At 39.8% G+C, this 16978-nt stretch overlaps 1 protein-coding gene across 1 annotated transcript in view; it reads left to right on the forward strand.

Moving 5' to 3' along the window:
* The window catches only part of grk6 (G protein-coupled receptor kinase 6), a 71999-nt gene that overhangs the window by 12277 nt on the left and 42744 nt on the right, over positions 1-16978 (forward strand). The gene's annotated exons all lie outside the window — the stretch shown is intronic.

A 16978-nucleotide genomic window follows, 5' to 3' on the forward strand; every position in this document is an offset into this window, starting at 1 on the left:
TTTGTAATAGTTTGTATATTTCAGTCTGGTGTACTAACTTATCGACTTTGCAATCCATACAGTCATAGCCTACCGCTAGCGTGGGTTAAAAATGGCCTATCACCTCACAATGGTATATTTAGTATCTCTGTTGCCTTTCACACATTATGGATCAATCAGCCCAAGTAGACTTCCTTGCATTTTGCTTTTATTGAATCAATAGCAAAAGTTCACATGAACACATCCGGGCTCTGTGTTCCTCAGCAATAGATTTAATATAGGTGACCAATTAGCTTTGTGTATTTTTTTCATCATTTTGCACATGAATGTGTGCCCGACCTCACCATTACACTTGTTACGTCCCCGCTGTCTAGGGGTAGGAGAGACGTAAACATAAACCAGATGGATTTGGTATGGGTGGAAGGATTATTTATTAAGCAGTCTGATACACACAAAATGGTCAAACAGAAAATGGGCAAGTGGGTGCTGCGTAAAACAAAGAACCAAATATAACAAAAAGAGATCCCTCCTACGTGGGGGATTACTAAACTGCTTGAAAAAGGATAAACAAAAAACCTCTCTAGCCGTTGTTCAAAAGCGGAAAAAACACAGGGAGCGCAGCACCCCTAAACCTAGTGTCACTAAACAAGTATTTAACTAACAGGTGTGGGTAATCAGTGAACGAGCTTCCCCTAGCCCAAGTCTGTAGACCACCTACTGGGATCAGCCCAGGTGAGTTACCAACTCTCAGTAACACACAGATCTAACAAACACAGAAGCTGTTTCCACTGAGGATACGCGCGCACACACAGAGTTCAAGGTTAGGACCAGCGTCAGGGCAAACCACATGGCAAAAGGTAGCTGCCCCGAATCAGCAGCAGACCAGCCTATTTGAGGGTGAAGACACGAAGGCGGTCCTGCAGGCAGCTTGGCGATTGGAGAAGGGGTGGTGTGCCGCTCCAATCAGAATCGTCGGAGGTGGGAAGCGGGATCAGCCAGGCTTGCCGAAGTCCAGCCAATCCCCCGCCTCACAGTGTAACACATGCAGGGAGAAACACAGGCAGCAGTGACACACAGACGGTTGCCCTCGGCAGCCGTAACACTCCCCCCCATAAAATACAGACTATAAGGTTTGAAATAAAGTCAGATCACTACATAATGCACATCTCTATACATCATTCTCACAGCCTAGATAATGCGTCAGCGATCACATTTTCAGTCCCTTTCTTGTGGCGTATCTCAAGGTTGTAATCCTGTTGTCCCACTTTCTGGAGAGACCTGTGTGGAATTCACTATTGAAAACTCAGCTGTACAATGTTATAGGAATGACATGTGAATTATATTTTAAGGTGGATTTTCCTGTTAAGTGGCAGCAGCTGACTCCTCTTCGTCTTCTTCTTCTTCTTCTTCTTCTCTGTAGAGGGAAAGTCCCAACAAGGCCTCCAGACTGGGATATGAATGCTATGTATAGCCCTGTGTTATAGCTCATCAAAAGCTCTCATTCAGTCCTTCCCATTATTTAACTGCAGATAACCCTGTTTGCTGGCGCCTCTGCAAACACAGCAGCATCTTTAATTTAAAGAGCAACTCAGCAGGAAAAGGTCGTGATATGAGCTGGAGATGGGGGTACGGTGGCCCCCAGTGTTCAAAACACTTACAGCAAACTGTGTACTTAAACACTTAAGTCAGATTAGTTGGCTATTTTTGGATACACGGATACTGAAACAGGATTCATGTATCACCTTTCGCTGAGTTTATATGATCAATGTGGATTTTTCATTTCCTCTGTGTAGCTGTGTTGATCTAATATTACTGTACAAAAATAGACATCAAACACTCTGTAGAGGAGATAATAAAGCCATTTTTATCAGTGACTGAGAACAAAAACAAGTACTTTGATGAAAAGTTACTTGTTAATAGATTTTATCAACAACTTTAAAACCATAAATTTATGTTTCTGTTTGTGTGTTGACTTGAGCTGTAGAGGCGTCGTTAGTGTTATTTCCTCAGAGCCTGGTTCTGGCCAAAGTGCAAATCTTGTTCTCCAGATGTGTTTGGTACACAGTCCACCAAAAGTCATACCATCCTGATTTTCACTAGCAAGGACCACACAATCAACCAAGGTATGATTAAATGATTTATTGATGATCGAAACAGAAGATGTACGAGGCTTGCGGTTGTCGATTGAGTTTGCTCAGGTACTCAAACAAAGACAAGAAAATAGGATGGTGCCTGATGCAGACGTTGTTGGCTGGTGTTTGGACCTGAGCACTGGTGATGCAGTGAGTTTTCTCTCACACCTGACAGTGACTGCTTGAGCCGCGTGCCTCTACTTTTTATAACTCCTACAAAGTCAGTCAAGTTGTGATGTGTTATGTGATTGATCAGTCAATCATTGTCACTGGCTGACCTGAATCAGTAAAAATAACCTTCCACAAAAAGGCGGCCCGAGAGAAAAACGCTAAGGAATTCAATAAATTAAAGTTATGACAATGTGCAGGGTTACTTTTAGTTAATGTAGATGAAAGCCGGCTGCATTAGCTGTACACAAAAACTGTCATATAAACTGTGACATGAATGCTTTCAATTAATGCATTTAAAGGTGGGGTATGTGAAAAACTAGAAAGATTTAAGATTAAGGATTCCTTTTATAGTCATTTCTTCATGTATCTACATACATAAAAAACAAAATACTGTTCCCCAAAAGTGCCTGGTGTTAACAAAAATAATTTGAATCATAAAATCAATTATAAGAACAGTAACAAATTAAAAAACACATACCAAGTGCACCATGTTACATATAGCAGCTCGTCATTCTGGTTATTTATTTATTTATTTTAAACCTGTCCTGCCCAGCAGCCCGGTATAGAGTATGATGACCTGGATACCATATTGTGCCAGATTTTACTTTAACACAAGAGTATTAATATACTCCTTTGTCTTTTTTATTATTTATTTAATTATGTATTGATTTGTCACCGGGCAGACACGGGGATTGGGGGGGGGGGCACAAATAGACAGCACAGAGAAAGGACAAGACCTGTAAGAGAAGGGGGATGGAAGGTGGGGACAACAGGGAAAAGCTGTGGGAAACACCAATTGCAGAAAGCAACGAAACCTGCAATAGAACAGAGAGGGGGGCTTGGGGAGGAGAAAAACAACAACAAACAAACAAAAACAAACAATAAAAATAATAATAATAGTAAAAGACAACCAGCCGAACAGCAGCAAGAAACAGCTGACATAGTAAGACAACTAAGAGAAAAATGAAAACAAGAAACAGTCCAGCACACTAAATAAGCAACACAGCACAGACACGAGAGCTGGAATAATAACAATTAATTTAAATAAGTAAATGAAAGAAAAGCATCAGGAATAATTCTACCAGGGACAACCTAAATTTGTTTGTGTCTGTGTGTGAGACTGTGTGTGTCTGTGTGCGTGTGGGTGAATGTGTCTGTATGTGTGTGTGTGTACATGTGTGTGCGCATAAGCCTGTTAAAGAATGTAGTTGTTAGTGAGAGTGGGACACCCCGACTGTGCCACACCAACCTCAGCAACAGGCAGGCAAGAACCCCAGTAGCCAATAGGGGTGGGAGAAAGAAAAAAAATAAATCAATCAAAAAAACAAAGACTCCCAGATGCACCGCGATGCAAACGCGGAAACTCGTCATTCTGGTGTATTTAAAGTGCAAGTGAAGTGTTTGGTTTTCAGGTGAAAGGTTAGACCACGTCCACAAACTTCACGTTGCTGACCTTCTCCACAGCAGAGCTATTGAGGAAGCTGGATGTCAGGGGAGAATAATTTAACGTTACCTGACACACAAATCATGAGTAGAATGGCTGTAATATTGTTGTGTGGGCACTGTGTTTTTCCCGTTTACAGAGCCGGGGAAAACAGAACAAATAGCTAGCAGACGGTGTGGAGCTACTCGCTGAATTTGATATAAATATATGTATTTGAATAACATACCCCACCTTTATTTATTCATCAGACAGAGGGACAGAGTGACAAAAGAGACTGAGCTTTGTTTGTGTTTGTTGCCAAGTAAAGTTAACCTCTACCTGCTGAGTAGCTAATGCCAGATTGCCACATGTCTGCAAAAATCAAATATGAATCAAACATGAAATATATGTGACAGTGACAGCGTCGCCGCAGGTGCAGGTCGTGGATAATTCTTGCACAGCTGTCTTGCATATGAAGTCCTAAAATAAATGTTTTGTCAATCGTGTGGTAGTCACCCTGAGATTTAAATTGTGGCCTACTTAACTCCTTTTTCAGAATGAGCTATTACACTCAACTTTGAGCTTGAGGATCTCAGAACCAAGCAAGTTTTAAAAAGTATCCATCAATTTTCTAAGCTGGCTGGTGGTGCAGGTGCAGGATTTGAGTCGTTATGCTGTCTTTTTGAGGTTTGCACTGCTTCCTGTCTGACGCATGGAGAGAATGGATAGAGCATTGTTAACTTCTGTTTTTATTTTTCCTTTGAACTTTTTCATTGAATGTGCTGTTTTATCCAAATATATTCTTAAGCCCCTCAGCTGCTTAGTTAGGCATTTGCATGTGTCACACTTACGACATATATGACAAGCAGTTAAAATCGGTCCTAACTTGACTTCCTTTCATGCCAAGCAGATCATTGATCCGGTTCAGAAAAGTGAAGCGCACAACAACTCTGAATGTGTGTGGGCTGTAAAAAAAACAAACAAGTAATCTTGCTCAAGTGGTACCACAGAGGAAATGGTGGCTAGTGCAGAAAGAGGAAGCAGACTGCTGTTTTTTCTGCTGTTGTTTCAACCAGCAGTATGATTACTTTCATTTTAACAGGGGAAAGATTTGAGACAGAGCCAAGAGTTTATGTTACCAGATCAGAAAGAAGAGCTCAGACATTCAGTCAGGAGAGTGAAAGTGGAGGGACAAGACAAAGGAAAAACGTCTTCTGTAGCTGGGGAAAATAAAATCTCATCTGTGGTGTCACTAGAGTATTGGTCGGTGTATATTACATCTACTCTACGCTGTTTAACAAAGTCTGCCAGAAATTGTGTTCAGTATATGTTATCAATGATTGCTTTTAGTTTGAAGTCACATCTTTTAGGGTGTGCAGGCCACCAGGATGGCTGTGAACAAACTATGAGTTATGGCTGAACATTTAATTTAAATATTAGCAACATAGCAATATGGCCTATTGCAATAAAAGTGCAATATTTGTTGAAGGTCAAAATACCATTTTAAATTAATTATTGTAGTGTTGCAGAGGTGTCCTGGCGTCTTTTCTAGAGACTTAAGAAAGAAACATCTTTGTTTGGTATTTTGCAAAAAAATAATGCCATAATTCATTTCAATGTTTTTTAAATTAAATTGAGAAAAAAAATCATTCCCCCTAGTATCCCAAATCAAAAAAGTTAAATTAATTGCAATTACACATGTCTGTGAAGGTTCTCAGTCATCGAGGTCATAGTTATCCAAAGAAGGTTAAAGTCAAGGGCAGCTGTACTGGATCTTCAACCAGTCCAGTTACCCTTGACTTTAACTTTCTTTGCATGCAATTAGATATTTTTTCAAAATCATTCACCCTTACTAGTTCAAATAAATTGCTTACCTTGATTATGTGCACTGGAGGTTTGATATTTTACCCAAACGAAAACTCACTTGGGAATCGTCCCACCCTTATGTCGTGTGCACAACTTGCTCTGTTATTCTGGTGGACTGTTTCCGCCGTGGAGCTCTTTGCTTGATTTGAACCAATTGGGATGGAACCAATTGATTAGTCAAATGGTCCAATGATGGCGTATGTCAAGTATTTATGTGATTATGAGGCCCCTGGTGATAATGATGCATGTTGGGGGTAAACATTCTCTAGTTCCAGCTTATCAATTGTTAAGATTTGCTGATTTTCCCTTCTCTTATGTGACTTTTTAACTTCTCCCTTAGAGAGTCAGACTAAGAAACTGGAACTTACAATAATGATTAATGTGCAATATTCTGATTTATTCTGTCCCACTACTGCAGTTTTTAAGGAATTTAATCTCCTATAATTTTACATTTTCTGGTCTATTTTTTCAATATCTTGTTACGTGAGCAACTGTATCTATCTATTTCCCCTCGGGGATCAATAAAGTATTATTGATTCTAAATAAACTGAATAGTTTGAGTTTTGGACTGAAAAAGAGATCCTGATGTTTTTTCATTGAAAGCATGTTTGAGCATTGTGATAACGCTAAACGTGTTTTTAAAAAAGCAACATTCTCCAGTAATTGTCAATTAGTTTTCTATTGTTGAATTGCAAACAAATGTTAAAAAATTATTTCACTGAGAAAGCTGCAGTGTGGGAACAACACCCGGGTCATCGCACCAGTGAATAAGACGAGTCAGAGCATTGGCAACTATGTGAGATCATTGGTAATTGGTACAAGATATTGGCAGCCGTGATGACATGCCGTGTCTGTGATCATTCAAGAAAAGGTCATGACTCTATTACTACAGGGGTTTGAACCCTTACGTAAAGACACCGGTTATTATGAAATAGAAATAGCTTTTATCTCTGGTTGTATTCAGCCGTTGAGAACGGATTTTTCAGGGATGTGTTTGATGAGCTTGAATGTATATTTCACAGCTAATCAAACAAGTCTAGTTCTTATTCTAGAGACAACAGTAGTACCAAGAACTTTAGCCTGGCATTTAGACTTTGATGTTTGTTTTGGGAACAAAGAGATGATTCTGTTCGCTCCACTAAAGGCGTTCCACTTTCTATTTCCACTGCTATTTCCCCTTGTCCACATTCTCCCTTGCAATGCCCGGAGCGCTGAGAACCATTCTGGTGATGACCTTGTAAACTACACACAACAACTCTTTTGTTGCTCATTGTTTCTTATTGTGAGATGTTTCTTTTGTAACAGATGTGTCAACCTTGGTGTGTGTGTGTGTGTGTGTCTTTGCTAAGCAATTAACCGTCATTATGTCATTATGTTGAGATTGAATTTTGAAAGAGTAAGCTGTGATTTTTAATTATATCCTACATTATTAAAAGTGTCTGTAGCTGCAGGAGGTAATAGCTATGAGTGCATCTCTAGCGCAAGTTGTGGCTGTTGTCTGGCCGAGTGTAAACACTTCCGAGAGCATGGATCTGTCTTTCTGCTGTCTAATGAAACAAACAGAGCGGTGATCTTGCTGATCCAGACCGTCATCATAAAAACTTTTTATATAACTTATTACGACTCATATATACATTTTTTGTCAGGCCACAAACAAAGACAAAGTCTGTGTAAGGAGATGGTGGATGGATGAGTCGAATAAATTCAGGACTTTCACTAAGTAGACTAAGGTTCGAGTCCCATGTGAAAGAAAGTCAAAGATCACATGCTTTAAGTTAAATAACATTTTCCAGTTGATTTATGTCAGGTGACTTATTTAATGTACTTATTTTAACCTAAACCACAATCTTTTCCTAACCCTAACAGAGTGGTTCTGTTGCCTAAACCAAACCAAACCATTTTTTACAATGTTTTCCATGTGATAAATGTCAGGTGACTTATTAAAAGTCCAGTAAACATGGGGCGAGTTCAATCTCAAAACGTTTTACACCGGTTTGCAACGTTTTCTGACTGAACGACATGTTTCCTTGAAATGTTGTGCAACGGGCTTCGAGGTGTGTTTTCTCCCGTGCGTGTCACAGGTGTTAACCCAATTAGCTGCAACAAGTTTCTAAACACAACGGCGTTAAAAAGGCAGGACAATGCAGTGCGCTTGCAATACACAACAGGGAGGCACCACCGTTTCCGTTGAAAAAAAACGTTTTGCTAGCGCTAAACTCGCCCCTGCTTTCTGGACTGGTACTTTCCAACCCTCGTAAATGTTAGTTTGGGAAACAGCCATATATGTCGTATTTTCCTACGAACAAGTAGTCAATTTGAGACACTTGACACTCGACCTGAGGACGCTGGCAGCTAGCTCAGGAGATCTCGAGTGTACAGCTTGTGGAGATGGAATGGCAGTCAGGATCTCCCATTTAAAGCATAAGGCTGGTGTTGTACTAACATTGCTGTTATTGTTAACAAATCCCACAAAAAGACCAAAACAACAATATGTTAGTCCAACTCTTAATACTTTTTGACTTCCCTACCCTGTCTGTGGCTCTCAGCCCCAAGCCTATTGTTTCCATCTGAAGATCTCTAAAAATGGCGGAAAAACATTTAGCTTACTTTTTTAAATAAAAGGCACCAAAATCTAGTGGAAAGGCTGAAACCAGAAGAGTGGAGGCTGTTTTATTATTAATACCCATGGTTTTGGAGTCATGTGGTCAACTATGGGTAGTATTTGTGCACATTTTTTGTGTTTGGCACATTAAGACAGTGTAGACCACAAAAACAGTAACTTTTCTAGAAATAATCACAATTTAAATACCAAAATCTGTCGCTACTGGATATCTTTCCAAAATCCTTCATCACTGTGTGTGTGCATGTTCTGTTGTAAACTGAACAAGTGGTTGGACCTCCCCCCGAAGGTTAACTATAGCAACATGTGATGTCGGCGTGATGTGAAATATTACCACGATTATGTCTAGTTCCCATCCATTGGTGTTTGTGTATGGAGGTAGTGTCACTGCAGGCGGCCTGCTAGTAGTATACATCCATACATGGTGCCCAGAGAGGCCAGAGTAAACACACAGGCCACATTGTTGGGAAGACATCCATTAAAGAAGAAGCACTGAAGCCCAGCTGATGACGACCTGTGATAAAACATATAATGTCTTGAGGAGCAGTGGGGCTACAAACAGGCAGCCTCGCCTTCTGAAAAGTACTGGAACTTTAGAGGTGGGGTTTGCAGTTTCTCATTGGTCGAGGAGAGGCTACTCGCTATAAGCACAACTTGAATCTCCACGGTTACTGTGCTGTTGCAGTGTCGCATAAATAATGAAGCCTGTCTGTCGCTTTGTATGGCGTACGGTTCATACGTCAGAGTAAGACCACACAGTGGACTAATTTATAGAAATGCAACGATTTGTCGATTATTCGATTAGTCAGTCAAAAGAATTTTAAATTGACAACTATTTTGATAATCGATTAATAATTTTTAAATAAATTTTATCTTCTTAAAGAGAGGAATAGCTGCTATTCTTTGTCATTTATGATAGTCAATGAAGGGTTTTTGGGTTTTGGACTGTCTGTTGAACCACAGAAGCAATGTGAAGACGTCACTTTGGACCCTAGAAAATTGCGATGAGAATTTTTCTCAATTTCTTGACATTTTAAAAATGTTACAATTAGTCGATTAATCATGAAAATAGTTGTCAGATTAGTTGATAATCGTTAAAATAATTGTTAGCTGCAGCCCTACTAATTTGCCTAATCTTTGCAGGTCTTTTGACCGCGGTGGAAACGCACACAACAATGGGCTGAAGGAAACTTTTAGTTCCTTTAAAAGCTGTTCCTGGGACTAAAAGTTCCAGGTACTTTTCGGCGGAAACGCGGCTCAACATGCTCCCCAGATGATATATCCAAAACACTAGATCCCCTGACTTTTCAGGCAGCACCATCTATCATCAAGTTAACATTTAAATGTGTCAGATAGTTTCTCTAATGATCAAATAACTGTGACACTACTGACGATCCCATCAACCCCCTCTGCACTTTTTGTGCTAACAAATGTTGGCATGTCACCATACCTGCCAAACATCAGCATGTTGACATGTTGACTCAAAGCTGTGCCTAAGTACAGTGTCAGAGCATGCGGTAGATTCTTAGTCTTATTTTACTTTTTAGATTAAAGTTTAACAAAACACCTGATCCATCAATAAAATATAATGGCTTGTTGATTAAACAACCCATCTGTATTTAAAGTAGTTTAAATCAGCATTACCTCGAACAGCTGCAACATTAAAATGCTCTTTACTTTAATGTAGCAATAAATATCCAGTGATATTGTATAGTGACAACCTAATCGATGCTGGATCAGAAATCAAAGCACTAAAGTGTTTGTGTTGGCAAAAAATGAATCATGTATATGCAATTTCTAGGCTCCAATTTTGCAGCTTTGCTATAAAATTAAATGATTCCTAGGGGGGAGGATAAGGAAAAGATCAATTTGCAGTACATTTACAGTAAATGCCAAACATGTGGAGGGTGTTATTAGTGGTCCCCCAGGCTGGATGTGGCACCTGACCCTGGGACCCTTGGGCTAAAGTTTGCAGACAGTACTGGACTTCTCTGACTTGTCCAACACACGCTTCCAGGCTGCTACCACCACATGTGTATGGCGTCTTTCCTGTTGTAAGCAAAGACTGGTTATCACTAGAATCATTGTTGGGACTGGGGGATGAGGAGGAACTTCTTTTAACATTTAAACAAAGAAAATGAGAGTCAAATGAGGATAAGTGCAAAAAGAGGAGCGAGTTTTGTTATTGTCGGTCTCCACCTCTGCGGGTCTCGTTTCCAACGTGTTTTCAAATATCAAGGGACAAAAGAGATCATAATCACTGTGTGTTGTTAAATCATTGCGCGCTGAATTGTGTTTTCAATGCCAGTTTTCTAATATCCCTAATTTTTCACAGCTCTTAAATAGGGGACCTATTATGCCTTTTCACATTTTCACACTTTTTTTTCATTTTCAGTAATGTTACAATGTCAGATGTTCATGTTAAACATGGCCAAAGCCTCAAATAATGAGACAGAAATGAGGGCCTGCAAGAAGTGTCAGTATAAGAGGAAATGCAGTATAATAGGTCTCCTTTAAGATGTGGTAAAAACAATAAGACTTTTACAACCTGATTAAGTTCCTGTAACTGAACTGGGATTATTTAGTCAAACAGCGCAAACTGTTTCTGTTGATGGTGAAATTTTCTGTATGTAAAATTAAATTTGGTTGGAGCAGTGGATGCTTACATGATGAATAGCAGATGTGTTTTATTTTCAGGAAATCTTCACAATAGAGCTGCTTCTTTCCTGAAAGGTGTCATGCAAATAAGCTTTGATTTAAATGAGATCAGCCAAACGTGCTGTCTCACAGACGCTGTGACACACAGGAGGCAGGAAGTTCAGCTTGCAGCTGCGCTAAACCACATGTGTTTTGAAAAGCTGACGTCCCGGGGAGGGGCGGAGTAGAAATACTGATAAATGAGGGAAGTGAGGAAAAGCAAAGTAAAACCTGAAGATTAGAAAGTGTAAGATTAAGACATTTAAATAAGATGTTAGAAGAGAAGAAGTAATGATTCAGCTTTGTGAATTTCACTGTTGACAGCTTTTATGAAACCAGAAAAAGGAGGTGAGTGGGAGGGAGTCTTGAGAAAGACATTCAGGAAGCTGTCAACTTCCTTGTTTGTCAGAAACAGGTTGTTCTCTTCTCTGCATTTCTCCCCCCTCCTTACATTTACCCCGCATAATATTACAAACCATGCAGGCAACATGCAATATTCCTGTCTTGCAGAGCAACGTCTAATAACTGTGATGTAATAGTTCTTCTCCTTTGTTCAGATGCATTTCTGCCAAAATTGTAAATGCAGTTATTGCATTCAAATAACTTTTCACTGATTCACACTTCTCTTTTCTTTTTACTTAACTACAACATTAAAAGTCGAACATTCAACCCAAGTGCAGGGTTCCCTGCGAGTCTTCTGCTCACAATATTCTCAATCTTGTTCCCAATAAAGATAAATATTTTTCTGTTATGTTCACTGTGTGTGCTTATGCAGAGGTACAACATTTGTGATTCACTGATCAGCGTGAAGTCACATGTAAAAGTGACACACCAGATAAGTCAGCTGTCCAATTAAAATGGGATAAAATAGAGAAGGAAATGCAGATGTGATGGAAGGGTGTGGAAATGAAAGATGGAGAAATCTTTGGCCAAACGACAGTTTTCTTCCTCAGTGAAAGTTAAATTTTCTTCAGTGTGGAGTTGGAAAATATACAAACTCAGTACTCACTGAGGTCTGTGAGTACTGTGTGAACAGCGATGCAGTTTTGGTGTTTGTGCTACCTGTTCTCAAAACTGCTTATATTTGTAATATCTCATCAAGTTAACTAACTCTAACCCTAAATTGATACAAAAAAGTTATTTGTCTGTTGTTTTGCTGTTGTCTTTTATTGTTGCTGTTGTTAACTTTCTCCCCTCGTGACTTTGCTGCTGTCCTTCTTTCTGAGGGACACGTGTAGGAAACTCAGTGCACATGTGCTTGTTCTCTCTACAAATGGCAAATGAAAGCATCTTGCGTCTTGATAGATGCAGGCTCCTCTCCTCCTCCTCCTCCTCCTCCTGGACTCTTTGAGCCCTCATCTACAGGCCATTAGAGACACTCGATCTCACAGTAAACCAGGGCCATTATGGATTTAAAGTTCAGCCGCTGAGGAAGCAGAAACCTTTTTTGTCAGCAGCTCTGCAGAAGAGTGTTTACATGTATCTTCATAAAAAATATCTTGCGTTCAGCCATATTGAAGCCGAATGATTTATCTGCTTGTTGATCACAGTCAGCAATAATCCCCTGTGATGGATAAACAATGTCTTTAAATGTAGACAGATATGTCATAACCAATATCTGATACTAGTCTCACTTTCTATTATGCAACTTTCAGTTGTGGACTCAAAGTGCTGCATGGAAATCCATACCTTATTACTTCTCATGCTTAAAGGAGCGTTCTTTATACCTATATATATCACCTTATAAAGATGTTAACAGGCTAACATGTTAGCAAACAGTTGCCCATTTACACACCCAGCAAACACAGAGAAGCATTATCATCCTATTGGGAGTTGTGTTTGTGTCCACTAAAGCTCAAATTATTAGTTGGAGGAGCAATTTTTTATCTTTGCTGCCAAGAAACCTGAGAATGTGCGTGAGCATTTTATAATGAAGATGGATGGAGATTGGAGAATTAAATGTGTTATTTCAAGAAGCAGAGGTGATTTAGAGTTTTGCTCTCTGACTTTACTTTTGATGCAACTGATAAATGCAGAGCCCAGTAATCCTGATTTGGTTTTGGTGATATGCAATTGCATGTTACCACTGTTCCAACTGCCTTTCAACTATGTCAACATGTCGTCTGTACTCCAGGATCTTCTGGAAATATTTATTAACACACCCCTTAAAAAAGTGGTTAACAAGAGTCCACATCCACATTACTACAATTTTGTTTAAAAACAGAGATCTCCGTCCACACCAGATTTTTAGCTGCATATCAGAAGTGATTGTCCTTTTTAAAGTCCTCCATTTAACACGCTAATTAGCTTAAACGCTAGTTTAAAACCAAAATGGGGTCAGAAGCGTTTTCAAACTTCTCAGTTTTAATTGTTTTGATTCTCTGTTTTCGTGTGGATGGCAGGCGTAAACATAGGAAAAGTGGTTTGTGTATGGAGCCTGATAGTCTAAAGCCTTGCTAGCGGCTCTCAGGGCTTTAGGCACAGATGCTTTGAGCTAAATGCTAATGTCAGCATCCGAACAATGACAATGCTATCATGCTAATGTTTAACATCTTAGTTTAGTGTGTTAGCATGCTAAATATTTGCTATTTCATTAGTCAGGGGATCAACAAAGTCAGTAGGAATCATCTACTGGGAACCACAAATGTCTGTACAAAACGTCATGTTAATCCATCCAATAGTTGTTGAGATATTTCAGTCTGGACCAAAAGTGGTGGACCGACTGACCTACATTGGTATTCCCTAGATAATGGCTAAAACAAAGGAAAAAAAAACCTTACACACAGTACAGCATTACCGCACACAGCACGCAGTGAGAATCCACCACATATGTTGGCTTGTTTATTTCTGTCTATGTTCCCTGATTGTTCTATAAAGAGACAGAGACAGTCAGAAGTGCTGGTTTTAAACCTGTGGCATAGTAATTTCACCATAGGGACCCTGAGGTCTGCGGAACCAGGAGGAGGCCTGACAGGGAGAGGCCTCTTTGTGTAGGTTCTTTGCATGATGATGTACAGCTTGTTCTGTACAGATCCGGAGCTCCTTTCATGTACATCACATCTCCAGGGATCCATTGAGAAAGTCCAGCGACCCACAACCACATAATGAAAAGTTCCAAGAACTTGGGGTTATATTTTTTCATGCATGAGGAGCCAGCGTGGGCTCGGCTAAGTAGCTTCATGAACTGTAATGAAGCTATTTTTTGAGGGTTTTGAGAGGAGAACTGTGGGTTTGAATTTAATATAAACATACACTATAGACTGTCAATTAGCAATGTGTCCCACTCTGTTCAGCTTTTCCTTTGCCTTTGACTTCCATCCTCTCTGTTTTTTTCTTCCGCAGTTTCCCCTCGTCTGTCTTTTTGCCTTTGGCTCTAATTTACTTCACATTGTCCTGCTCTATTCACTTTGCAGCAGGACGTAGGAAGTATGTTAGAGCAGAGTAGAGAGAAAAGAGATCATTAGAGTAGAACAGAAGAGAACAAAGAGGACGTAGCGTGGCAGAGCGAAACAGAAGAGAGATAAGTAGAGCAGAAAAAACTCAAAGTAGGATAAAACAGAGCAAAACCTGAGCGAGCGACGCATCACTTACAGTCAGTCTTTGGTAGGAAATGACTCAGCAAAGTGATAAGAAAACATGTATCTTGAAACAATTAAAAGTGGCACTCCGCCCAAGTCGTGCTCATTAACTGGAACAGGCAGGGAGGGTCGGATGAATAGATGCTATTGGTTGCATTATGGGCAGTGCTTGAAGTGGAAAAAAAATAGATGCCAGTACTCCTCCCCCCCCCTCCCCGCACTATCCTCAACCTCAAGGTGAAACTAAATATTATAGACTTGAACACTTAACTTCCTGCATTCTGGAGACATTTTCTGGACCAATTTATGGTGGAAATGTCTTTATTTATATGAAGGGAAACAAAATTAAGGTGGCAGGTGACAATTCAAATTATAAAAATATAATATAATTCACTAATCAGCTTTTGGACAATGCACATTTGTTTCTTCCATATTTCAAATTCATTGCATGTTTTCTTATTGTCCATTGTTTCATTTGTTATTTAACTTTTCTTGTTGCTGTTGTTCAGAACATTTTTAACACAAACCTGTCGCTCACTTTTGGAGTACCCCTTTAATCAGTTTTATAATCAGTAATTTTAGTCATTTGTCAGGTCAAAAAAGAAAACATTTTACATTTACTCCTTTGGCAGGCGCTTTTATCCAAAGCGACTTACATTTGAGGAACAACATAGAAGCATCAACAGAGCATCAATTACAGATCTACAACTGACAAAACATACTAGTAAGAGCAGCAATACATACTAGTAAGAGCTCACAGTACATATCACATCAATGCGGTAGATACCTAGGGAAGGAAGTAAGAGTTAACAAAAAGTGCAATCAAAACAAAAAGTGCAGTCAATACAAGATCATTGTAGGGGATAGAAGAAGAAGAGCACAGGAAGTGCATGTTAGGGGTTAGGAGTTAGAGGTGTTATAAGAGGAAGTGTTCTCTGAAGAGATGAGTTTTCAGGAGCTTCTTGAAGTTAGAGAGGGACGCCCCTGCTCTGATGGCGTGTGGTATGATGAGAACAGCCAGGACTGGGATCGCTTTGTGTGAATGGATGGATTTTACAACCTGATTAAGTTCCTGTAACTGAACTGGGATGGCGGCGTTCGTTGGAGGAGCGTAGCGGCCAAGAAGGAACGTAAACTTGTATTATGGAGTTTAGGTAGATGGGTGCAGACCCAGTACTCACTCTGTATGCAGCATCAGTGACTTGAATTTGATTCTGGAGGCCACGGGGAGCCAGTGGAGGTCACTGAGTAATGAAGTGACATGAGTCCTTTTGGGCTGATCAAAAACCAGACACGCTGCTGCGTTCTGAATCATTTGTAAGGGTTTCACCGCACAAGCTGGAAGACCTGCTAGGAGGGCATTGCAATAGTCGAGGCGAGAGATAACCATGGCCTGTACCAGACGCTGGGTGGCGTACTGAGTGAGGTAGGGCCTGATTTTCCTGATGTTGTACAGAGCAAAGCGGCATGAACGAGAGACAGCAGCAACATGGTCTGAAAAGAACAGCTGGTCATCAATCAACACACCCAAGTTTCTCACCACCTTGGTAGGAGTGATGGTTGCGGAGTCAATTTGTAGTTTGATGTTATGGTGGATAGATTGCTTGGCTGGAATGACCAAGAGTTTAGTCTTAGAGAGACTGGCTTTTGTCTTAGAGAGACTGGAAATTTTCTGGCTAAAACTTGACAACTTAATAAATCTAGTACTCGGTGCTATAGTACTGTGATATCTGGTAACCGCAAATGAACATGGGCTATAGGTTTTGCATATTTGCCAAATAAACTCTTGACATAACCAGCTGGCAAACAATGTTCTGTTCTTCAGCAGCCACTATTCCTATAGTGTATAGTTGTTTTACAAGCAAGTTTACTGCTCAGATGTGGTAACAGTGTGGCTGCACTGCTTACTTTCTCTGTAATCACTCTTTTTAAATGAAAATACAGACAAAGTTCTTATGGACAGGTGGATGGGATCATAATCTGAGGACCAAAATGTCCTTAATAAAGTGACAACAAGTGACAAACAAACAAACAACAGTGTGCAGGATTTTTTGGTATTACAACCAATTGCTTAGCACAGCGTTTTCCCATTTACCTGTATTAATTTTTATTTTGTCTGATGATGTTTGGATCATAAAATTAGGATTTTAACTGCAGCTCGTTATGCGCAATGTTTTGATGAGAGGGTCTCCTGTGTGTTGTGCACGATGTACTTGTACAAGCACACAGGGTCACACGATACATATTCAGACTGCAGAAGGTGTAATGCATACAAGGAATAAAACATAGATGAATAACAAGAATTAGAAGATGACTATAAAGAAGAAGACGGTTTGGTGGCTGTAATGTGCCAAGAAAGTGAAGAAGAGGAAGAAGACTGCCGTCCAGCGAAACAGTGTAAACAAAGTTTTATTCAAAACATTGCATTGTAAATGCAAATGGAAAGTTAAAAATATTTTTCTGCTTAAGGAAATTGACTCGACACATTTGTTTCACTTCACAGACCAAACCA

The sequence above is a fragment of the Micropterus salmoides genome, unplaced genomic scaffold, assembly GCF_014851395.1.
Source record: "Micropterus salmoides isolate LMB-PRFRI ecotype aquatic unplaced genomic scaffold, ASM1485139v1 Ms_hic_scaffold_9, whole genome shotgun sequence".
Classification (NCBI taxonomy): Eukaryota; Metazoa; Chordata; class Actinopteri; order Centrarchiformes; family Centrarchidae; genus Micropterus; species Micropterus salmoides.